Source organism: Manduca sexta, chromosome 18, assembly GCF_014839805.1.
Source record: "Manduca sexta isolate Smith_Timp_Sample1 chromosome 18, JHU_Msex_v1.0, whole genome shotgun sequence".
Taxonomy (NCBI): Eukaryota; Metazoa; Arthropoda; class Insecta; order Lepidoptera; family Sphingidae; genus Manduca; species Manduca sexta.
The window spans coordinates 12104942-12130893 of NC_051132.1; the positions used below are offsets into that span (position 1 = coordinate 12104942).

Consider the following 25952-nt stretch of genomic DNA (forward strand, 5'->3'; position numbering starts at 1 on the left):
AATCATTATGAAAACGTAAACAATTACAATAATTATCATACTTAGGTAAATTCCGAGGATTACACGCAAAAAGGCAACTTATTTGCATCTTATATGATAATGACTATAATATGCAGTGACCTAAAGCTCCACAGTTCATCGGAAAAGCACTGCATCACTAAAATTATACACGGTCCCTTTCACATCGCGACCGCATAGCAACTGCAATCAGCTGGCAACTCCGTCGCTCACCTTGGAACAAGACGCCACTCAAACGACGTAACTACCTACACTGTGACGTTTTATCATTCACCTATATTCAACATGCTTATTCGTCTAGTCTAAAAAACCTTTTGTTTTAAGAAATGGTACTAAAATTTTCGCGTGTGGTGAGCATGCTTTTAGTTATGTGGGCATAGCAAAGTGACCTATATCTAATGGTAAACACAGGTGAAGATTCGTTAAAATCCCATTGTGACATTTATTGGTTTTAAGGAAAATGATTGTTGGGAACGTGTTTCTTATTAAACGGTATAAATGTTGCTGCGGTTTCTTGTGAGCCATGAATTATAATATTATGCAGTAAAATAATGTAGATTTTTGTAACCTAATCATTGGAGTCGAGCGAGGTATTATATCTCGCTTACCAATACTCTATCTAAACGCCACTCCACTTACAATCAAGTGCAGTAGTCACTTTCCCTTACCCGTATAAGAAAATACACACATTATTCACCCTTAGTGTACCACCACAGCATCCATCGTGCGTAAGCATATTACCATTTACACTAATGTAGATTTTGAGAACATATCAGTTGATTAGATGGGATTTACACCAGGGGCGTAGCTACCGCTGTATCAGCCCTATCAATGATACGGGGCCCCTCTTGGCCCATACCTATATTAAGCTAAGCAAGCGCCCAAAAGGTCGCACGTTCCTGAAGAGTCCCCAAGAAATTTAGATATAGGGTCCCTTATGGCAAGCTACTGATTCGTACATATCTATCTATCACCTCTCTTGGTGAAAAAGGCCAAATTTGAGAGTAAGAAATGAGCTAAAGATAACCTCAAGAAGTGCATAATGAAAAATATTGTAGGGATATCTCGAACATAGGTGGATATTTGTCCAGTAAGGAACGACTGAAGGAAAACATTCTTTGTCAGTAATTTGTCATGACATGTGAGTCATTCTAGACATACTTTGACATGTTTAGAACAATACAGGTGATCGATTGTTTTCGATGGATTAAAATCAAATAGTTCGTTGAACTGCATTGCATTGTCTTTAAAATTGAAAATTAGGCTAGATTTTTCGATGGATAAGATAATGACGAAGTTGTGATTTCTAAAAATAAATCATAAAAAGAGGAGCTAAATTGATTTAGATGATTGCAAGAAAAGCTTAAAATCGTTAAATTTTGTTAACGTCCAATTGCGTCACTAATTTAAAGATGTTTAATGTTCACAAAGTATTATAAAAACGGGGATTAAAATAAGTATATCACAAAGCTGTTTGCGATAACAAGATGATGAATGAGGAAAGTATTTTTAAAACGGAACAAAGTAAATAGTTCAACATTTCGACATAATAATATGTTGACTTATGCAATAATCTTTCATGATTTACAAACAAACACAGTGTACTTAAACTGTGGTGTGGTGTTACAGTAAAATCATATCTGTCGTGGTGTAGAGGCAGACCTCACGCTCTTCGTTTCATAGCTGGTTCACGCCTGAAAGTTTGTGTTTATGAATACTCTTACTATGGTCACATTATATGCTGTACATAAAATACATATACACTCACGCCTTTTATCCCCGATGGGGTAGGCAGAGGCGCAACTAGTTCACCCACTTTACGGCCATCCCATGATGTAATAGGGGACGATCCTATCACCATATCGAGCACAAATTCCAGACTTCGGGCTGATACTGGGTAGAAAAACACTATCATTTTGCCCGACCTAGGGAACGAACCCGGCACTTCATCACTCCAGTCATACCGTAATTCAACTACGCCACCAAAAATATGAAATAAATAAAACAATCTACGTATGTTCATTTCGTTTCCCTATTCTAAATGGAACTTCGTAATACAGAGGACTAATTAAGTCTACAATAAATAAATATCTACGCATTTCCGCTGCTTATCCGTTATCTGCATTTTCATAACACATAGGAAGCATGCCAAGTTCCCACCGGTCGTACTATTTTAAGCCCTGTTTACATTAACCTATGACTTGGGATAAGATAACTACAATGAAACAGACACCAGCTAGCCATGCGCTCGTCATGTTGCGATCGGGAAAAAAATGTGAGGCCTAAGTTTTAGCAACATTGTTTTATCATAATGGTTATTCTATAAGACGTATTCAACCTTTTTTACGGGCCTCAGACGTCTTAAGTATGGTGGCTCGGGCCACAACATAAATTTATTAACTTACAGTATCTAAAATGTGATGAAAATTTTACATTTAACAAAAGTATTATCAATTAATAGAAAGATTTTATTCCTATAGGATTATCACACTGCTGAAGTGATCTTTGGAATAGACGGTTAGTTTTAGTGAAATTTAAGTCAGATAGGCCATTTGTTCTATATGTCTAGTCTTTTACATATAGTCCAAGTGTTACTGGATATTATACTCTAAATATTACTGGTGTTAAGTGTGATGAGGTCATTCACAAAATTCATTAATTCATGAGTCAGGATTTCTCACTTTCATCAAATGATTTCATAGACAAAAAAATAGACTAAGCACAGTTTTAACATGTTTAGTAAGACCTAATATTTGCTAGTGATGTTATAGATGAAAAATAATTGGATTCAGGAATCTCTATAAAACCTATTACGTAATATCAGACTTATCCTCAACTAATCACAACTGGGATTACCGTTAAATAATGTTTAAGCCGCGGCGACGAATTCGAGGCACACTAGTTTACCTTTACTACAAGGTTGCAATTTCTAAAGAGATTAAATTTCAAATTTCTCTGTCTTTAGTAATCATTAAACTTGGGAATTCGTGATACAAATTAATTTCAGTCACCACGCACACCACGGTCTTTGACAATTTAGATCGACACGTAAATTGTATTACATCTCATATCATAAATAATAAATCTACATGGTCTAGTAGTTAGATTTATGGACAAATTCTAACCAGCAAATAAGACACTCTTTATTCCAAAAGTCCTGACAGTTTGTATAAAAAATGAATGTTCAGATTCACTTACGCCCGAAATTAATATTTAATATGCTATCCTAGAAACCTATCTTAAATTGCCGACTATTGTTCGATTGGTCTCCTATCCGCATGTCAATATCTTAACTCGACTATCCTTGTTCTTCAACGATAGATCACTGGCAATCCGTTCCCGATGCGTTCCCTCCTGAACATTCCATTTTATGCAGAATATTTAGAATGTTTCATTTGTAGTTAATTTACTTTCTGTATTTTCCATGCAAACTATTCGTTTGGTAAGTCTTCACAATGGGTAAAAATAATACTGTACAGATTTATATAACTAGTTACCTAACATTTAACACCCCAGTCTCCCATTAATATGATCACGTTGATCGTGTCGGTTTGCGGCAACCGCACAAGTGCACCGCACGACACCTCACGTGTGCGAACCATTTATCCCTTCCGCGTGATTTGACACCGAGAGTGGCGGATTGGGATGCACGTGATATTTTGAGGGCTGAATGTACCGAATATTTTTTTAGTTCTTAGAACGCAGCAATTGTGTGACGAATTAAATATTACTCTGAAGAGACCAATAATTTCGAAGTGTGTATATTATATTTTAATTGGATTTAATTTGGGTAGCTAATTATATTTTACAATGAAAATTAACAACAAAGACTTAAAAATGTGTAAATCATTACGATTCCTAAGAGAAAAAAAAAGGATAATAATTTTCCCACTGTAAATGCAAATCTGATTATTGTATGCAAATATAAATTGTATATTATGGGATATAATTTGAATAAACATTTCTTTTAATCTATCAAAGTGTTTGATGAGATTCAAACATTCAACAGAATCTAAATACTTCTAAAATTAGGCAATAAATACTAAAATTATAAAAATATGTGTTTCATGTAAGTATTAAACACAAGTTAAATATTATGACATAAACATTTACTTGTTTAGGTTCAGTAACAACAAATTAAAACATAATTAAGTTATCAGCAGATTGAGTAGTTTATATGGCAAATATGATTTCATTTGTTTTTTTTTATACTGGAGAATATTTCCCACACAAGATTAAACAGTGAGGCTACTAATACATCTCTGCCTATCCCATCACATTCAGATATACAGTGTGAGTTGTAATCTATATATATAAAAATGAATTGCTGTTCGTTAGTCTCGCTAAAACTCGAGAACGGCTGAACGGATTTATCTTATCTTGGTCTTGAATTATTCGTGGAGGTCTAGGGAAGGTTTAAAAGGTGAGAAAAATTCGAATAATTGCCGGGAAAATCCTCAAAACAGCATTTTTCTATTTCCCATACAAACGTTTTCTAACTAATACGTAGAGTCAATTTGAGCTTTATTGCTATTGTATAAAGTTCACTGTTGTCTAAGCAATGTAGGTGTGTTCCTAACATCAAAGCAGTGTGCGTTGGAGCACAGAACATAATAATGTAATGTCGCGTTCTGAAACTCAACAAAAGTGATATCGCATTGTGACTAATAAAATAGATAGGTACAAAAACTGTCATATTACAAATCTTTTTGACAGGACGAAGTCTGTCGGGTCCGCTAGGATATATAAATCAGTTGATTCGGCTACTAACCAAGATGATGTAGTCAACTATCCACCGGGATTTTTAAACTCGCTGGATTTGCTAGGATTGCCACCTCACAATCTTCAATTAAAGGTTGGATCGGTAGTTATAATGTTGCGAAATATCAACCAACCGCGTCTTTGCAACGGCTCACGGTTAGCGATAAAAAAAATTACTAAACAACGTGATAGAAGCAACTATAGTGAAAGGAAAGTATAAAGGAGAAGATGTTCTCATACCGCGCATCCCAATGATTCCGACTGATGTGCCATTTGAATTTAAAAAGACTACAGTTTCCAGTGCGGCTTGCTTTTGCTATGACCATAAACAAGTCCCAGGGGCAATCATTAAGTGTTTGTGGTATTAATCTGGAAAACCCATGTTTCTCCCATGGTCAATTGTATGTTGCCTGTTCCCGTGTTGGAAAACCATCAGATTTATTTGTCTATGCGCCAGGGAATCAAACAAAAAATATTATATATCATAAAGCACTACAATGAAAATAAAAATGATTTTTGTTAATAATTATGATGATTACCAATAAAGCGATTACTTACTTTTAAATGCTTATATCTGTTTTATTTAATAATTATTTTTTATTCACAACGCCCTATCACCAGGGTGAAGGTTCTGTTCAGGAGAATTTTTGCCCCGACAATAAAATAGATAGGAACAAAAAACTGTCATATTACAAATCTTTTTGACAGGACGAAGTCTGTCGGGTCCGCTAGTATGGTTATATTTATGTGCCTAAAACATATTATAGTTTTGTTTAACTATTCATTGTTGAAAGTCCCTCCAGTGATTTTTTGTAGCAAATCATGACATAATTTAAAAGTTATTTTTTCATAATACCATTAGGGGCTAAGGTTCAATAGTGCTGTAAATGTTTAAAAAAATTTTTACTTTCAAGAAATTATTAGTGAGTTAATTTGTCATACCATAAACTATGCAACCATTAAAGTAAGTACAAATATTTGATTAAAATTTTTATTATGCAATTTATAAGTTGATGTAAATACCTTAACAAAAAAACTCAAAGAATTTGATTTAAAAACAAAATCAATGACATCAAAAAATTTATGCTGCATAATAAACCTAATATTAACTTAGTTATAGATATAAATGAGCTGAAGGAATACAAAAATGTTTATTCTATATGGGAAAAATGCTTATAATGCCAGACAGATAACAAAAACACATTCCTTATTTAAAGATACCTCTATATACACAATTTTTAGAACAGTTGCTATGTGCTACTTTAAATTTAATTATATTTATTTTAACAGTTTCCAAAGGTAGTTTTAGTTCCTATATGCTACTTTAAAAACATATAAATAATGTATTTAAAGTTATAAAATTTACTGTAACAATTTCCGTAAGTAGTTTTAAATAGTTATATTCAACTTATAGGCATATTCGCAGAATACTTTGGCCATAAAAGTAGTAAAGGACATAGCTTCATTTCTAAAGATGAGTAATAAAAAATAAAACCTTTAATAATTAATAAAACACATGATTATAGTAGCCCGCAAACAACTTAAGCACACTAACCTGGGGATTTTCATATGTAAGTTTAGCTATATTTACTATGCATTACAAAAAATAATTATGACTGTGACAATAGGCTTGCAACCTAATGAATCACATTATTAGGTTATGAAATTGTAATTGTATGTGCTGTAATTCTGCCTACCCTTTTACTTACTGATGTAGTATATCCTTGACATAGCTACCATTTAAAATGAGAGTTCAGGCATTATTGTAAGCTGAAGTAGAAGACTCTTCTCGTTAGCTTTACATATATTTTTTTATGTATGTATTTGTTTATGTTTATATGTATTCATTTAAAAGTATACATTCATTATGTTTTATACTTATAATCTTTATCTATTATACAGGTGCCTCCATCTATCTTTACACCACCCTTAGGTTGACTGAGAGAGAATGCTTTTATAATAATAACATCCCTTGGTTGTAAGTGAACTTGCATACTATATGTACAAAGTATTTTAAATAAAATAAACAAATAAGTATGCTACATGTACGCATTAACAAATTGTTATTTTATTTACATTAAAAAGTATTATATCTTTAAGACATGAATTAAGCCTTGGCCTAAATTAGTACTTTATCGTGTAATAATGATAAATATAAAACAGTTGTTCTAATTTTAATTGAAATGGTGTCATTAAAATCACTGATAATAATGTATACAACTTTTGAAAACATATAGCATACCATGATCATTTTTAAATGAATTGTACTGGATACAAAAAAATCACAGTATGTATACAGTTCAGTACACAACATTAAACGGTTTTAAAAATATTTTCATATAAATAACTGCTATAATATATGTTTTAAAGGGGCGTTTGGATCATAGGTCACTGTATGAAGGTTGATGCAGATTATTCCAATATTCCTATGAATTATTGTAGTTGTTTGTCTAATCCAACCTTATAATGCCTTCATGGTACAAAAATATTAAATATGTATCACAGAAATCAATAGATGGGATGTTTAAGAATCTGCGTAGAAATAGAATACGAAGTCGACTTACCTGCGAATATGTGAGTCTCAAAGCGTACTGGGCAATTTGTGTCGTTCTCATTATGTCCAAACCAGTGTGTATGCTGAAAATAAATTAAACACATTCAGTAACACGAAAAACTGCACGAAACATTTCCACTTTACATAACCTATGGTAATTTATTTTCAACTTTATACAAAAATCTCTTTAACACTTTTGATCAAGGATCGTATAAATAGTTCAAAATAATATACTTCAGTAATATTTTAACGTTGGTTTAAATAAAATTTGATTATTATCTCGACTACATACATGCACCCGCTGATTACCGCGAATGAAAGAAAAATCCAGATGTCAGAAAATTGATCCAGATGGCTTGAAGTTTTGAATGGTGTTGCTAGGAAAAATTATGTGTTTTCAATTATTGTTGCCGCTTGAAAAAAATATCATCCAGTAGGTGTGACCAGCATTACAACTTTTCATCCTGCAAACTGGAAAAGTAGGCGTGTGAATGGGGGGCTTTATGTGTAATGAGGTATGCATGCTAACAGATGGCGGTGTAATAGTATAGTTTAGTTAGTCTACTCGCCACTAGATGCCTTGCACATTGGAATTTTCTTTCATCGCAAGGAGTTCGTCCGTTATGATTAGAGCTTTCTTTTGGGTTGATGCACCTTCTTTTTCCAAAAGGTACGGTTTCGATTCATCAATAATATTTTTACAGGCGGTTCTTAGAACGCACATCTTTAGATATTTTTACGTAGTTAAGAAAGTTTGTGATCGCCTCTTTTTACTGGTATCCATCGATATATGTATGTACTACTGGCATCAATGTACCTATGTAAGGGATCGGGAGATTTTGGATTCTATTCCCAGATGGTTAAATTTTTTAACATGATTATCTTTGGGTTCGGTCACGCTTGGGAGGTTGATGTCATTAAATATTGGAAAGGAATAAGGACAGGTGAAGGTAAAAACCAGCCAGAGGCCGAATACATGATCAATAGATATAATAATTTTAATGGAATAAGTAAGTATGTTTAAAATGTAATTAAAGTGTAATGAATATTACAGACATCTAATTTAATGTAAAGATAACATCATTTTACATATTGCAGTATGAAATGTAAAGAGGTAGGTACCTAACTGAAATTGTTTTCATCTCGTTTACATTATCTATAATAACTTTAGGTTTACTATGAAAAATATAGTTGAAATTTAAATTCAGGTCGGATGCAAATTCTAAAGGCAGCTTACATTTAAGTTTTAATTGAAACGATATCTCATACTTTATGGCCTGAACTGTGTATTGAACGTAGAATCTCTTGTTCGAAGTCAAAGAAGTTACAATTTTACGAGACTAATGCACGTTTTATGTAGTCGAACTATCACGCGAAATTAGACATCTCTCATGTCTTCTAAAAAAATAAAATATAATAGCCGGCGACCAACTTGAACACACTACCACATGGTGGGGAATTTTTTGTACATAGGTGTAGCTACACTATTACCTATATTACTTATGTATGCTCATGTAACAGTACATGTAAACTTTTTTTTTTATAATTGTACGCCAAAGTGACCCCTTTGCACCTGATGGTAAGTGGAGTGGTATCGAATAAAATGTCGGCTGACGAGAGATGATTATCCCTTGATAGTCGTCACAATTATGCCGTCCTCTTGGAGACGGATATACGAAGGCTCATCCCGGAACGCGACACACGTGGGCCACTCGGGCGAGTTTTAACACCTTGTGCACGCTGGTCCCTACCCGAGCGGATATAAAATATATCCTACCACCAGTAAAACCCTTTTAGTATTCCTTTCAAGTAATTTGCCGTCTATAATACCCATATGGGTATATTCAGGCCATCACTTTGAAATTATAATTCGCCAGCACATAGAAATCTTTCCTTGCATGACGCAATTTCGTAGTGAAGCCCAGATGAGTTACCTCCGGCCGAGTACACAATCACACAGTTTGCTTTACGACTTATCTTGCGAGATATTATCTGATAAGCGAAAATAGAGCGTTGATAGCGCGTGAGATGCTGAAAACACATTTGGGAAGCGAAATGTTTTAAACACATTCAAAATTATTATAATCGACGAATACTTTGCTAATGATTGTAAATGAGAAATATTAAGACGTTTATTAGAAGTAAACGCAAAGACCGTTGAAGATATATAGATGAAAATAGCACTCAGATAGATCATGTTCTTTATTAATAAAATATATTTTTGTCATGGAATAGTACATAGTGAAGCTCACGTTCCAGAAAAGGATTCATGCTAGCAGAGCAACGAGTAATACACGAGCCTGTATCTTGTAGTTAGACTAATCTACTGTAGGATAGCATAATTTTTTATGGCTATAGGTAATTATGTAGAGTCAATCCAAACGCACGGAAAACTGGATTATTTTAATAAAAAAATATTATGATTAACAGTCGTTTTCAATAAACGATCCCAAAATCAATCTTTAATCCTATTCTAAGAATGAATCAATCAAAATAGCTCATTTGTAAGCATGTCAAAAACACTTTGCTCTGATTGGTCCATTTTGGCGATAGATCTAAAAATGCGATTGGGTTCGTTTCTTGAAATTGCCGGTAAGTTAAACATTGGATTAGACTAAGCATCATACTAATGCACCCTACACAACTAATTTAATATTTGTCGTATTTATTGTAAACTAGTTAACCCGACAGACGTTGTCCCGTCTTAACTATGAATTTGCAGCGCGTATTCTGTCAATCGCTGAAATTAACTTTTTTTAAATTATCTGACGTTCCGTTTAACTTCCTTAATTTTTCTTTCATAAGAACCTTCTCCTGACAATAACAAACACAACAAAAAAAAATAGTGAAATCGGTCCAGCCGTTCACGCGTGATGGCCTGACCAAGGGTAATAGGGATTCATTTTTATAAGTATAGATATAGATATAGATATAGATAGATTACCTTCTCTGAAATTGAATCGCGTTAGAAATCATGATACTGCAAAGTAAAGTAGGTTTCGGCCTATTTTGTGTCATGTACATAATGCTATTACAAATATGAAACGGTTTGATTAAATACTATTGTTTGGACTAGATGCCTTCAGAATACTGGACAGATAACAGACTTCTTGGTGTCAAGGTGATAGAGGTGTTGAGTAAGCACCTTTAATTATTGTGCTAATAATTTTAATATTTTCTCGAATAAACGTAATTTAATGATTTCATAGAATGTTTACGCGAATGTTTGACAATCAAATAAAACTAGCGTTCTGATTTTATCTCGGTTTTAATTTTAATTTCCTCACAAAATTATTAAAATAAAAGTTATTTGATTTTATACACGAAGACGATTGAATTTGTCAAAATTTTACGGAGTTTTAGAAAACTATTTAATTTTAAGTTCACAATTAAAATACTTTATACGGTTGAAAAGAAATAATGTTAATTAAAAAACAAAAACGATAATTTCCGCCAAATATTAATTAAGAACTATAAATATTCGTGTATTTAAACTAGCTACGTAGCAACGCCTTCAAAATCAAACCAAAGGCAATGTTTGAACTTCTTACGCCGCTATAAAATAACCTTCAATTTTAATACCAGAATCAAGGTGATAGCGCTGAGGCCTGAACACGTAAAAAGGAATTTAAAATGATAGTCGTTTTAGGTTTTGTTCAGACCGCCATAATTATTTCGACATGCGAGGGATAATCTACCAGTCGATTTTCTATTTCGATGTCACTCCACTTACCATCATACTTAATACTTATGTGGCGGAGTCACTTTGCCGTCCCTAAATGAATAAAAACAATAAGTCTAATAATAAGAATAAAAAAACGAATAATAAAAAGTAACAAAAAATATTTTCTCCAGTACTTTGAGGCACATCACTCTATACTAAGAATTAAAAAAAATAAAGACAAGAATAATAAATGCTCAGCCATAATTAAAATTTTTGCCGCACTTTGAGGAACATAACTCTTAAACCAAATGAATGGGCGCCATTTTTAAATAAAGATGACTTCTCTAATCTTCCGATACGGATCCTCATATTTGTATAATAAAGCTTTTAGCGACATCTTATTTATTCTAAATTATTACCTATTCTAGTAATGTTTACCTAATATGGATTCAAATAAGTAAATACGATAACTTAATTAAGACTACCAGACGATTTACTCTGAATATTATTCATACATCACTATTTATAAGTAGCCTTAATGTTCGTACGTCAACTGGTTCCCTCATAGGAAATTAGCGTTGTAGTATATCAAGCTAGTACTGCAGCAAGGAGATAAATGGGGTTTCCCATTATTAGCACAAAGAGTATAATTATGTTGTTAGTAATTGTTTCGGCCGCCAAGCAGCAGTGTGTAGTCACTGTTGTTTTTCGGTTAGAATGACATTGTAGCCAGTGTAACTACTGGACATAATGAGACTTAATATCTCATGTCTCAGGATGGCGATCGCAGTGGAATACCAAACAATACATTGTAATTTAAGGTGTTAGATGATGTTTCTACTGTTTATGGGCGGTCGTATCGCTTACCTTCAAGCAAACGGCAAGCTCGTTTCATCATTCAAGCAGCAATAAGAAAATGTTATATTTCTTTATATGTGTTTTGTTTTTTTCTCCTTTTACTGTACATCATCATTATCATCAGCCGCAGGATGGCCACTACTTATTACTGAACATGGGCCTCCCTCAAAGAGTTCCAGATCAACTTTTTGGAAGCGGCCTGCATTCAGCGACTTTTCTAAAGTTATCTGTCCATCTCGTAGGTGGTTACTGTACATGTTATATCGATATTGTCCTAATAATAAAATCTTTCTCTTTTTATTTTAACCTATAATGTCCGCAGGTTCAAATCCTAAGGGCACACGCCTCTGACTTTTCTAAAAAATCATGTGTGTATTCTTTGTGAATTTATCGTTTGCTTTAACGGTGAAGGAATACATCGTGAGGAAACCTGCACATCTGAGAAGTTCTCTATAGGAATTTCGAAGGTGTGTGAAGTCTACCAATCTGCACTAGGCCAGCGTGGTGGACTAAGGCCTAATCCCTCTCAGTAGTAGAGGAGGCCCGTGCTCAGCAGTGGGCAAGTATATAATACAGGGCTGATATTATTATTATTATTTTATATAAGGTAGGTCGACCACGACGACGTTTAGCATTTGTTGCAAATTTTATAAACGCGCTTCTGTACGTCTACTATCGCACGTATGCGTGACGGCAATGCTATTGTGTCGATACATACGCGCGATACAACTGGCGATCACATGAATTCCTGTATAGAAGTTGCGTCGCGAAAGCTGCGTGTTTGGATCACATCTCTATGGCTTCAGTATCGTCATTGTAGTGAAAAAGAATAGTAGACGTCGGCGATGCTGGATTACCAGCAACGTCATCGCGCCTGTTTTGCTACTGCATCACTGTAATAGTTGCCATGTTCAATTTCCCTAAATACGATGAGTTTCACTTTTGTAGTTTTGTTTCACCTTTACGAAAGACATGTGCACATAGCCCGCTCGACAGGCTTACCATGCGATGCATTTTTCAATTAGTAACTGTTTATAATTGTAGCGAGAATTTTCGCTTTACCTTCAATACCATGTATGGTAGCGCGTGAACTGCGAATCATATTGGGGTTATTATATGTGTTTTGCACATGAAAAGTCGCATTTTATTCGTATAAAATGTTCTTTAAAAAGTTCATTGTGAATGAATTCCTCTTAGCTGAATTTCGGCCACGGCGCGGCGGCCAATCTCAGCGGTGATCAGCCAAGTAGACAGGAGATATTATAGTGCACAAGTGTGTGCCCAATACACAAGTGCACTATGTGTTACTTCACTTTCATAATCCGGTGAGACGACAATCTGACATGACCGGAGAAGGAGCAGGCACGGCACCAACGATTTTACGTGCTTTCCGGGGCACGGGGGTATCACACTGCCAACTTCCTGACTCCGAGCTGCGACTGAGTAATTTTTAAGTTGGAAAAACTCATAAGTTCACAAATTAAGTTTCAAGAGAATATCTACCTTTAATCTAGACATATAAAAAAGATTATTATTATTAAAACTCTATGTTTTATCGAAGAAATTATTTCTTAGTTTTAAGTGAGACTCATTGGCCGTATTATTAACAATAAATATTCGAAGAAAAAAAAGTGTATTACAATTATATATACAATTGTACTCATTTTCGGTACATAATTGTTGAATTGGTTCCACCGAACATTTTGTGGCCGGGTTTATTTTTTACGAAATAAAATATTTTACAAAATGCAACACGCGTTAGAGGCAAGTTTTTCACTTAACTACTTAAATAGCTCATTGGCACAAATCACCTGTAAGATCTTTAGTAGTAATTTGGACAAATCAAACACGTTAAACTTAGGCGGTAAGAACGTAGCACAATACGTATTGTATTACAAAGCGCAAGCGCAGGTAACAAGCTTTCATAAGAAACAATGCTATTGAAAATTGAAAGTCGGTAAAATGCGTTTCCTACTTGGTTTCCCTCGCCCGAGATTGTAAAACGATAAGAAGTGTAAACAACGCGTCCTAGCCGCACTTGTGACGCAACAGGCTCCCGGCTCACCTGTATATAAAAACCGACTTCTTAAGAAAGACGCCATTTTACTGTAGCCGCCATGCACGATAGTTTACGATTACATTATTTTCGGACTAAAATCATAGTGCTTAGATAATTAAAATTCATCTTTGACAAAATAATTATGAGTATAATTTTTAAAATTCGAATTTAAAGATGTGTTTTAAAAAAATAAGTGCGTCAGGCAATGTGGAAGATATATTGATCGCGATTTTTTTTAATAGTCATTTCAAGGCAACGGAAGCTGGTTGGACGGTCTATAGATAATTAAGCGGTATTCACGGCCTGTGATTGGTCACATGTAGCGTAACAGGGCGTCCACAATGATGAAATAATGAATTGAACATGTGATTCAAGATGGCGGACATTTTCGGAAAAAAAATTGTGGAAACTCCTGCGTTTTATTTGGGTAAGAGTTCTATTTTATATATTTATTTTTGGCAACCAATAATCTTACAAGGCCCAAAACAAAGACATGGCAATAGCGATTTAAAAAGGCGCGAAATTATATAGGTATTTTTTGGTTCATAATTAAAGTTAAGTCTTTCGTTAAAATTTGGAGGATCTTTATAATTTTGTGATAATGAAAGAATTCGTTATTGCAATAATTACGTAATTTAACCATGTTCCATGTTACAACTTACAGGAGTGCCAATCAAAAAAAACCTTATCCGTGATAACCAGAATAATAAAAATGATCATAATTTGTGATAAGAATTAAACTAAAGTACTTCGTTTTATCGTATGATGATTGTTATCAACTTGGTCAACAAGAAACAAGAATTAGTTGAAATTGACCCAGATTTGGAACCATTTTCGTCTTTAGTACCTAATTAGTATTAGGTTATTTAATGCACAACAGCACAATTTATTTTCTAAACATATTGTAAAATAAGTACCTAAAATATCACTATTTTATTTAAATAAATATTAATACTGTAAATGTGTTAATTTAGAGTTCTAAATCTTTATCTAGTCTAACTGTAGCTAAGGCTGCCGACAATTCTGCCTTACAATATTTTTTTCAAAAATTATAAGTAACGATATCAATAAAAATATAATACCTTTTTATAGAACCTATGTCGAAAGTATTAAAAAGAAAAATATTGAGCGTTTGTGGGGTCACATTGTAGAGCAAACTCGTACGATATCAAAGATTACGGGGTAGTAAACCGTTGATAACACTATCACAAATGGAACAGCAATGTTTAGTGCTCTTAAGTGGTTGAGTTTACGACGGCATGGTTATTATAGTATCTTTAATTGGTTTATATTTCGGCTACAATTTTACAAATTTTACGTATTTATAATAAGAGAAAATTTGAAGCGTTTTTTATTTATACGATTAAGATTTTATCATTATTTTACACAGGTAGTTAATGTAATACCAAATTGCTTATAAATTAATGCATAGGAGCATTTGGTCCTAAGAGATTTTTATTTCCTGTTATCTTTATATTTCCATTTGACAATAGTAAAAAACTAGTAAAATAATAGTTTCGCAAATTATGAGTTAATTCGCGACGAAAAATCATAATGATAAAATTCAATAAAAAAGTAAAAAGTCCATAACAGAGACTAAAGTTCAATATTTTTGTAAGAATCATAATTTCAAAGACTTTTAGGCCTCTTTACACGTATACGTTTTTTTTCTTGGTTTGAGAATATGAAATTGTTAGGTTGTCACCTTTTTTACATTAGGTTCTTCATATTCAAGGCCACGATAATAGGATTTCACTCTACTCTTGTATATAAACCTCTTTGGATTTTAGGGTCGTCTCTCAGAGCGTATTCGACTAACAGCGTGAAGTTTAATTTTGTTTGTGCTCTTTAATTAATAATTATTTGTGAAGTTTAATTAATAATCATTTTAAATACTATAGAATATAATATTTATGTCTAAATAAAACATAATATTCACAAAAGCTACACTTGAAAGTATTTTAGTTACCTGTTAAACTTATGTAAAACAACATATTACATAATAATTTATGTAACACAAAAAAGTGCTATGCGCAAATGTATTTTGCAACCATCGTGGTTTTGCACGCACTTTATAATTGGTTTTACAAACTCAATACCATTTACAAAATTAGTTGACTCTGCTAATATATTTTGAATAAATAAATTAGATATTCCAACATAATGTAAAAAAAGTTAACAAGCACCCATTAAAAATAGATGAGAAACGTTACTAAGTTAAAAAAAAATAGGTTTTTGTATAGACACCGCGAAGTGACTCGACTGTAACTTATAGTAAATAGATTTGTGTCTAAATAGAGTATCGACAGGGCCCTTATTCTGTATGATAGTGTAAACGCGTAACGCGGCCGTGTCATGTTATCTTCGAGAAATGTGCTTGAAATGGTATTCTGTAAGCCAAATTTCTATAGTCCTAAACATGATGCGTTGTGTTACGTGCTTGTTACACACTGTCAAAATAACGTGCGGGATAGAGAATAAGGCCCCTGATGAGAGATGTTTACTTCATGCCAACACCATTTTGCCAACTTGTTCCAAACCGAATATACAGATTGATCCCGGAACGCGACCCACTTATACGGACCACTATGGTGGATTTTACAACTTACTCGTTATCTAGGCGGATACAAATATAATAATATATTTCCACCCGTACCCATCAACGGATTTTCAGATTTTTATTACTGAAATGGATTAAAATTTCCATGACAAGTTTTAAATTATGGAGAACGTACAACGCTTTTTAATTCAGTTAAATGTAGAAGGAATTTTTATGAATATATTATGTAGAAAAGTAGCCACGTATTGCCATTATTTTAGTAACCCCAACACTACATTCCTGTGACTACAGTAGGTCCCATGCGTTTACTTTGCACACCAAAAAACCAGTCCTTTCCTATTTTATAATTTTGCCACCCCTTAAATCCGTAGTGTTTGTGAGATCTAGTTTTACACCGAAGTGCTAATTACACTCTTGACCTGGTTGTGAGTCGCTAAAGGCTTCTCAAGTTCCCTCTAAATCTAAAGTTAATATGTAGAGTTGTATTTTTCACATGCTTACTATGAGGTTCGGAATATATCCATATAATAAATAAGCAGGAAATAAATATCGAAGTCATAAGTGTTTTAATAGATGGAAAATTTTCTGTCTTTTTAAACGTCGTATCTTCTACTATAGAATCGACTGCAGTTTATAATATCAACAATTATATTACATTCTTATTTAAGTACACACTCATCCCTGAAGGCGTATGCAGAGGCGCAACCAGGGCACTCACTTTTCGCCAACAGTGTGCCGTCCGATGTGATAGGAGGCCAGCCTATCGCCATATCGAGCAATAATTCCAGACTCCAGGCTGATACTGAGCAGAAAAACCTAAACTTCACTTTGCCCGACCCAAAATTCAGACCCAGGGCCCAGATACGGAGCACAAAAACCCAAATATCTTTTTGCCCGATCCGGCGAACCTAGGACCTCAGAGTGGTGGATACAGTACAACTACGCTACCGAGGCTATCACATCTACGTGTACGTCACAGTTTCCATCTTATTCAAGTGAAGGTCAATAATAGTTTGAATATCTGAAGGACGCTGCGTGATGTATATTTATCTTATCAAGTAGAGCGAGCCACTCATAACGTTTAACAACTTGCTAATAAAGCCGGCGGGTGATTGTCACTTTACGCGTAAGTCACGCATCGGCAACAATGTCATTGTAATGGACCTTTCAGCTGCAGAAAAGTCTAGAAATAGTGATGGAATAGAGGTTGTTATTGTGAGGAATAAAAGGATCAGTAGAAGACAGTTCTGCTTAGTGATTGTAAGAAATGACGTAGAGTAGGGGATATGCAATCGATATAGAAATTACCCATATTTGACCACTGTTTCTGAATACATCACTTTTAACACTAACTTTTAACACTATATTTTGTCAAAATATGTTAAATATTTAAAGGGATAAATTGTTTTGTAAATATTCCTTACTGAAACATAAAGAAATTTCTTAAACCAAAACTATAAAAATTCAAATTCTAGCGAGAAAGCTGGAGTTATTGTTCTAGATTAATAAAAAATAATCTCAATCTTATTAAAATTGGCATTTGGTCTTCTTTAGCTTGAAACATTACACCGTCATCTTTTTAACAAAATTTTTATTGGAGTAATATAGCAAGCTCGGTGAATGCCTCGTTAGCGCAGTTGTATTACTGTAAGATTACAGAGCTGAGGTCTCGTTTACAATCCCTGGGTCGGGCAAAGTGATGTGGGGTTTTTCTACTGAGTATCGGCTTGGAGTCCGGTATTTGTGTCCGATATGGCGATAGGTTTCCCCCTATCACATCATCACGGAATGTGTACGGCGAAATGTGGGCGCACCAGTTACGCCTCTGCCTACACCTTTGTGGATTAAGGTGTGAGTGTATAATATAGCAAGTTTCCAAGTACTAACTATCGTCTTTTCCATTTCTGTACTGCGATAACTAAAAACCTTTCAAATTAACATCAGCAACTTCCAGCCGTAACACTTGTCTCAGCGTGCATGTTTGCTCAGCTGATTAACGAAATTATAACAAATTCATATTTATACTACGTTCATAAGATTCAAAATGGGTTGTATTAGAGTTTATTGTTTGAATAGCAGTGTATCTTCAGCTGATATGACTCAATGCGGTGTCCTAAAATACTTTGAGACATTATTAATCGGATGTCAAGGAATGTTGGTTACCAACTGAAGTATAACTTAAATTATAAAATTAGGGTACAATAATTCTAGTAAGGACCTTAATAAGAACAAAGTTTAGACATATTTCTACAGTCTATAAAGTTGTTATTTTTTATTATTGATCCATACATTAAAAAGTTATGTTGTACTTAATTTTGCAATAACAGTTTTGACCATGGTTGGAACTATCTTCTTAATAGTCCAGTGGAATATATTTAGTTTCAAAATTCATCTGTAATTCAAAGCTTTACCCAACATCTCCAACGCATGGTGATTAAAAACCAAAAGAATGTTACAAAAGGCAAGTCGCCGACAAAATGGGTCATTGCATAACATAATTACGTATTCCTACCGACCAGACGAAGGCATAGAAATAACTGAAGCCGTTAACAATAGTACGAGACAAAACTCATGCAAATCACCACCAGAGACGATTTGTTAAGTGTTCTCTATGCCTGATGATTTTGAATGGTTCAAAAATATACGTAACTACTGTTCGAGGCAGGATTGTTTGAGGTTTTGTTGTTGTGGAATTTGAGGAGCGGTAGCAAGGATATTCAGTTATAGTAAAGTACATCGAGAGCTCTTTAATTATTTGTTATCGTATCAATATTTCTAGCACTTATATCTATAGTTTAATTGTAAAGTTCGAAATCGTTATCAGTGGAAAACGTGATAATGAAGAAATATGTAGATTATTTTTACGTTTTGCTAAGTATGAGTAGCAATTATTACAATACGTGTTTTTTGAAAAGAGAACTCAGGATCTTTCAAACAGCATACGTGGCTACCAAGAGAATGTAATAAGCTGTCATAATAATTATTGGTAGAAGTAGTTATGTCTTATTTTCTTGGTTGGCATTGCAACGAAGATGTTATGGTGAGCAGAAATCTACGTCATTGGCTAATATTTTTCGTTTACTAGTGTCGACGTTGCAATGATAGCTAATAATTTTCTACACTGGGTATTAATCTAGTGTATTACAATTTGCATTGGCGTCAATAAAGCCACGTTGCGGATTTAAAAAAATCCTGACATTTTAAAACGTCTCTTATTCTTTCGTAGTATGCATGACACTTAATTTCAGTAAACAGAGCACAGTCTATTTCATTTAATTTGAATAGGCAGTGGCCTGTAAAATGCTTTTGAGTTTTAGGTTTCTCTATAAGCAGCGTACGAATCTACTCTACATGAAGCATCATTACCATAAATAATCTTTGAGGAACATAACCTGTTCCTGTAACAAATACTCTGTTTTTCTCTTACTCCTAACAAGGCAGAATAAATGCGAAACCAGGCATGTAAGGTATTATAAATTCTTACTCCTAAAAATCATCTTCTCTGTCCTTATTGAGTTTGGCGTTTTCCATAAGACAGGGTACAGGGTTGCCTTTACAAGTTTTCGGACACCTATCGTTCGTCTATAAAACATTTGAAGAATAACGGTGCTGCCTTGAGTAACCGCCGCCAATCAAATTAGTCGTGTTTCGTGAGTGCACAGTTCACATGCGTTTAGACACTCCATGATAATTGACGACATGCGAGCCGCACTGTTGTGGATTTTGTGTAAAATTGTCGCTTGGGAGCAAATTTTTATGTATAACCGACGTATGGTAGCTGATATTTCATTAATATTGATAGATTATGCGCCTGAATAACGCTATAACTCTCTTATACTCGCTAATATAGGAATAACACAACTTCATTTAAAAATTACTGCGCTGCTAGTCGCTACGCCACTTAGCCTGCGAACATATGACACATCTTATAATGTCAAGTTAGGTGATTGCAATGTCTTTTCGTTAAATACTTGACAGAAATAGACGCATCGAATAAAACGACTTGAAAATCCTACAGATCTTATTGTTATATATTTATAGATTTTTATATAAATATCAAGATCACTGAAATTATATATTTTTTATATATATATATATTTTTTTTTAAGTTAGCTTACGTTTTGATGGCAACATCGATCTACGGTACACTAAGTTGTAAGCAACATTTCTTTAATAGTCTCACTAATGCCTTAAGAATAATTTAGCTGGTCAATCTCGGGAAAAATAGAGTAAAATGAATATTACTTAAGACGCGAAGATCAGTTACTTTGTAGTCCTTAGTATATACAATTACACCGTCATTCGTGATTGTTATGTAAAACTTGTGATCTCAGAGTCTAATGGAAAGATGTGACGTCACGTCTCCGTTTATAATTTGTTTGTATTGCAGTATATACATTGTTACATTAGCGTGCCTTTACATATTATGCGTGTGTTACTACCATTGTTACAAGCTCTGTTTTTCATTAAATACTTGCCAAATATTCCCAATATTAAATAATTGAATATCTCATTCTTTACATTTACTGTCGGCTTTTAATTTTTGAAACAAAAAAAAGGCATTTACATCAGTTCACATCCATCAGCTTCTATTTTTTTCAAATAACAGCGATTTATATTGATTCACATCGATTATTATAAAATTTGCTGTCGTCAATTGTTTTTAGTCCAGCTAAATTCAATTTTATTTTTTTAAGTACATTTCTTTTATGCTACTTTCGTTTGTAACTAAAAAGGTTTGTAAGACAAGTTTTCCTTGGTCTAGTGTACGAACTAGCAAACGTTTACCACTTGCCTATTAAGATAATTTACAGCTCGTATGTGGTTAATTTATTTTCGATTGTTCCCTCGCCTTTCAATTTCAATGCATCTGTTACTTTGAGTGTTATTTCGCAAACTGTTACGTCATTTACTTTTGATGTTTCGTATCTTGCTGTCGTGCCTTCTAGAAAATATTCAAATCGTTTATTGAATATAATTAAATTTCTAGATAATTCAATTATGCAGTTCATAATAGACATATTTAAATGTAGTAGATACTAATAAAGGTTTTCATATGTGGTTCCGTCATCTATTGAACTTAATTTATTCTTAAGTCCATAACCAATGCATTTTATAAGAATCGTAGGTTATTTTTATATACTATCTGTTGTTTTTATAAAAAAAACGTGCTTTTTAATTGTGAAATGATTAAGATTAGGACTATCGCTTTATCAAACAAGCGTCATTGCTTCCGTAGACTGCTTACGCATTAAAATTATTTTATTTGATCGATCACGGAAAAATAAAGCAAGTTTTATCTCGTATAAGAGCGCACGTAGATTCTTGAATTACAACTTTGGACAGTCGAACCTTTGTGATTAGAGATTACTGATAAATGGTAACCTCATCAATACTGTTATGATCTGAAAGTTGACCCTAGGTAGTAGGTTTACCTTTTAAAGTTTCCAGATATTTTTTTTGTGTAGTAAAAAAATACATATTAATTTGGTTCGTGCTGAGCGGTAAATGACAATGAATATCAGCTTAACTGGCACTATAGAAACACAGCACTGACTTAAAAAGAATAACAGTAACTGTATATTTAAAAAGAAATAATTTTAAAACTTAATACATAATATGAACACATTGTTTTGGGCGATATGACGGAGTGCGGTGCATATTTCAGTATTCATTCATAATGTTGAAGAAAATCTATATACGGTTGTACTTAATGTAAATGAAGATTATGTCAATAGCGTAAAAGTAGAATGCACTCAGTATGGCGCCACGATAATCTACGATTATTATTTGCAATATATATTTACACACCAAGACCAGGCAGAGCACTAATAATAAGTATCCAGGCCTTTTCTTTTCACTTCTTTTTTAGGAGCACGCTCATTCTCGATAGTTGTAAGTCCATAATTTTTGTACCCGCTCTTTCTGTATTTTTAATTGCAATTTTTTCGATATATCCTTTGTTGCCACTGCGTGCCCCTGCGTGATCCCACAAAAAAGCCCTGAGTATTACTATTATTGCACTATAAGCCTAGTAAGGATATTCCCAATAAGTCTGTAATTTTTGTAATAGCGGTGATTATAGAATAAATAAAATATGTAGTCTTAATTTATTCACATCATTTTGGCGCTGTATATTGGAATCTCGTAACATTTATTGTGGGAGTGCTTCTCTACAATACCTTGTATTACGGTATTTATCAGAACAAAGTAATCGATCACCAATTCCCATCCACTTACAAGAATGTCATAATTTACCCAATTGTAATCATGTCAAGGACTGCCTCGGTGGCATAGTTGTACTGCATGCGCGGTACGACAGCGCTCTGAGGTCCTGGGTTCGAATCTTGGGTCGGGCAAAGTGATATTTGGGTTTTTCTGCTCAGTATCAGCCCGGAGTCTGGAATTTGTGCCCGATATGGCGATAGGCTCGCCCTCTATCACATCATGGGACGGAACACACTTGGCGAAACGTGGGTGCCTTGGTTGCACCTCTGCATACCTCTTCGGGGATAAATGCGTGATGTTGTGTGTGTGTGTGTAATCATGTGATCATAAAGGGCACGACTGCGGACCGTTATGGCGCCGCGGTACAAAGTAATGCAAACACTGTTGGCAAATAGCGTGCTCTACCAATTATCACATATGGCGACAGTGTCGTGGGCGTATTTTTATATTTTTAGGTTAACACAAATATTTTATGTATCACCATTTGTCTTTTTGGTGTGAGGCATAATGGTTGTAGTTTTTTCGGTTGTTGGCGTTACGGAAATATGGTTAATGTAATTTGGCGCGGTGTTTCGAGTTGTTCTGTGGCTTAAGTCTGATTTATTTGTTGTATTGGTTCATAAGTTTGGTTGTTGTTTATTTTATAAAAAAAATATTTTATTAGGCGAAATAGTTGCTAAGCGACAAAGCTTTTAAATACCTTAAATAATGATAATTATAATTATTAAAGTCCCCAAATTCCGTTTTCATTTTAGATATTTGGTATCTCCTGTCTTGTTCTACTTAAATTATCAACTATGTAAATGATTTTAATAAGTTTAAAAACTTTTCTTACTAAATTATTCCTGACAAGAATTTGTAATAACACAAATTAATCAATGCTATTTCTTACCTTCCAGTTGCCGCTTCCAGACTTCCAGAAATAAAGAAGAAAGAAGCAGAAAAAAGAAGATATAAGAAATAAGAAGCATATAATCTGTTAATGAAGAGAGCTATCCGTCGACAGTATTGCCACTAAACACTGTCATGGAGTTGCTCTCTTTATGAACGGATGCAAACTCAACGATGCTGACGAAAATATAAGAATATAGAACGAAGATAGAAGAACGGTTTAATTTTGTTTTTTTTTTCTTTATTTTATTTATTTGGTGCCTAATATTATTTGTTAGTAATTTATACGCACTCGCCCTTGGTAATGATAAAATATTGTGTTGTATAATTCTACATAATAATTGGTCGGTAGAAATAGATTCATTTAACTATACATTTCTCTATCATACCTACATATTACTGTAAAGGGTACGGCTTTACTTCGTTAAATATCGTTAGAATTAACGCCACGACGTGTTTACACAACCTTAGAACTTTACTAAATAGTTTAATCTATTTCTACTTACGTCATAATCATTTATAGCGAGCGGATAAACGCGCGTTTTCAAAAATTCCCGTGTGCGTACGCCCTTATTTGCAAAATGTTTCTAGAATTGTAATATCTCATTTAACAGAACGTGTTGTAAATGACGTGATTTTTATCTTGTTATCACGTTACCCCAATTCCATGATCTGAAGACAATAAGCTTAGTATGATGCCTCAGTACACTGCCATAACGTTAAATTACTTAACAAGTCAAACAGCGCTGTGTACACTGCATTCTTCGTGTTATCAGTGATAAGGCGACATGAGATCCGACGGCCTGTGATAACGATACGGAGGGTAAATATTGATAACGGGTCACCTGTTTAGAGTTAGATTTCCTGTTAATTGTACGATATAAGTTTAATAACCGTGTTTTTTATACCGACAAATTTAAACATTTTGTGTAGGCAGCGTAGATCAAACTGTTCCGATTGTGGACTTGGGAAGACGTTTACCTGGTTTTGTCGGAGTGGGCACTTAGTGAATCTCATACCTTAGGTATCAACTATCAATGTTGGGAATCATAGTGTTTTGTCGACTCCTGCGTTAAGCTGGCTAGGGTGTTGTTGAACATATGTTTTAAGAGTATGAGGGGACGAGTAGGCAGCAATAAAAGCGGACGTATGGGGCGACATAGTCGGCAACATGCGACTAAAAAATATTTTGTTAAAGTGCGTATTTTGGCGTAAATCGAAAAGCGCGGTGGTTTTAGTCTGGCAAATATTTCATCATCTTTTGTTACATAATGATTAAGAAACAACATGTTGTAACGAATTTAAGAAATATATTATTAATAAATAGATTTATATTTAAAATCGCATTTAGAGCAAGGAATTGTAAAGTTATACATATTGAAATGATATTTACCTGGTTGTATTCATGATTTATAACATCAGTGTTAATATTTTACTTAATTGCGTGCACTGTTTCTCCCGTTTTCTCAAATTAATAAAAAAATATTTTTATTGTGATTCTAAGCGTTAGTGACTAAGGGTTCACGTAATCCGATTCCTGCTCGCTTCAGTTTACTAGTACCTGTTTATTAGTACCTATAAGTTGTGTCTGGTTCCCTTTGAAAAAATTCCACCCTTCACCATTAGTAAGCGTGGTAATGTAGTCAATCGGCTGCCTGCCACGACACAATGTTATTTCATTACATTTGTACGTTTTTGTCTGATTTCAGATGCAGTTTCCACAGATTTATACGGCACAAGTTATTATTAAATAAATTTAAAACTTCTGTCGTTGTTTTCATTTTATATAAGCTTGTTATTTTAGTTACATTCCTGGATCAAAAAGGGTGAATTCCATTTTCATTTAGCTGATATTTTTAAAAGTATTTGATCACCTAACTACATATTTACACGATTGTTAGACTATTTAAGTTTATTGTGGGCTACATACCACTTACTGGTTCATTCCTATGGCATTAGGAAATCGCATAATAAATACACAAATATTGGATAAACATTTCTTAAACTGTTGCATTATGTTTTCGATCTTCAAGTATCATTTTCTTTAATTTAATTATGAAATCATTTACCTAAATTTATTTTTATTTAGCTTAATTTCTTTTTGTTCTACTTCATTGAACAATAATGGGAATATGTTACCTTACGATATTTCATTTAAAAAATCTGTCTTTCTTATAAGACTTAACAGGTAACTGAAAAGTTATGTAATAACAAAAAGAACCAAATTAGAACTACAATTTATTTTTATACAACTTATCCGAGACAAGTTAGTCATAATGGTAAGCACTGTAACATGCTCGTAATCAGTAGTAACACAATTCATAAATTATAATGGCACAGTTCTGCACATTACTGAACC

General features: G+C 33.7%; 1 long non-coding RNA gene across 1 annotated transcript; it reads left to right on the forward strand.

Moving 5' to 3' along the window:
- The first annotated feature begins 13664 nt into the window (after positions 1-13664).
- Positions 13665-25359, forward strand: LOC115441629. Its single transcript, XR_003938484.2, has 2 exons — positions 13665-14341; positions 23602-25359. It is a non-coding gene; the product is annotated as an uncharacterized LOC115441629 (long non-coding RNA).
- Positions 25360-25952: the final 593 nt, after the last annotated feature.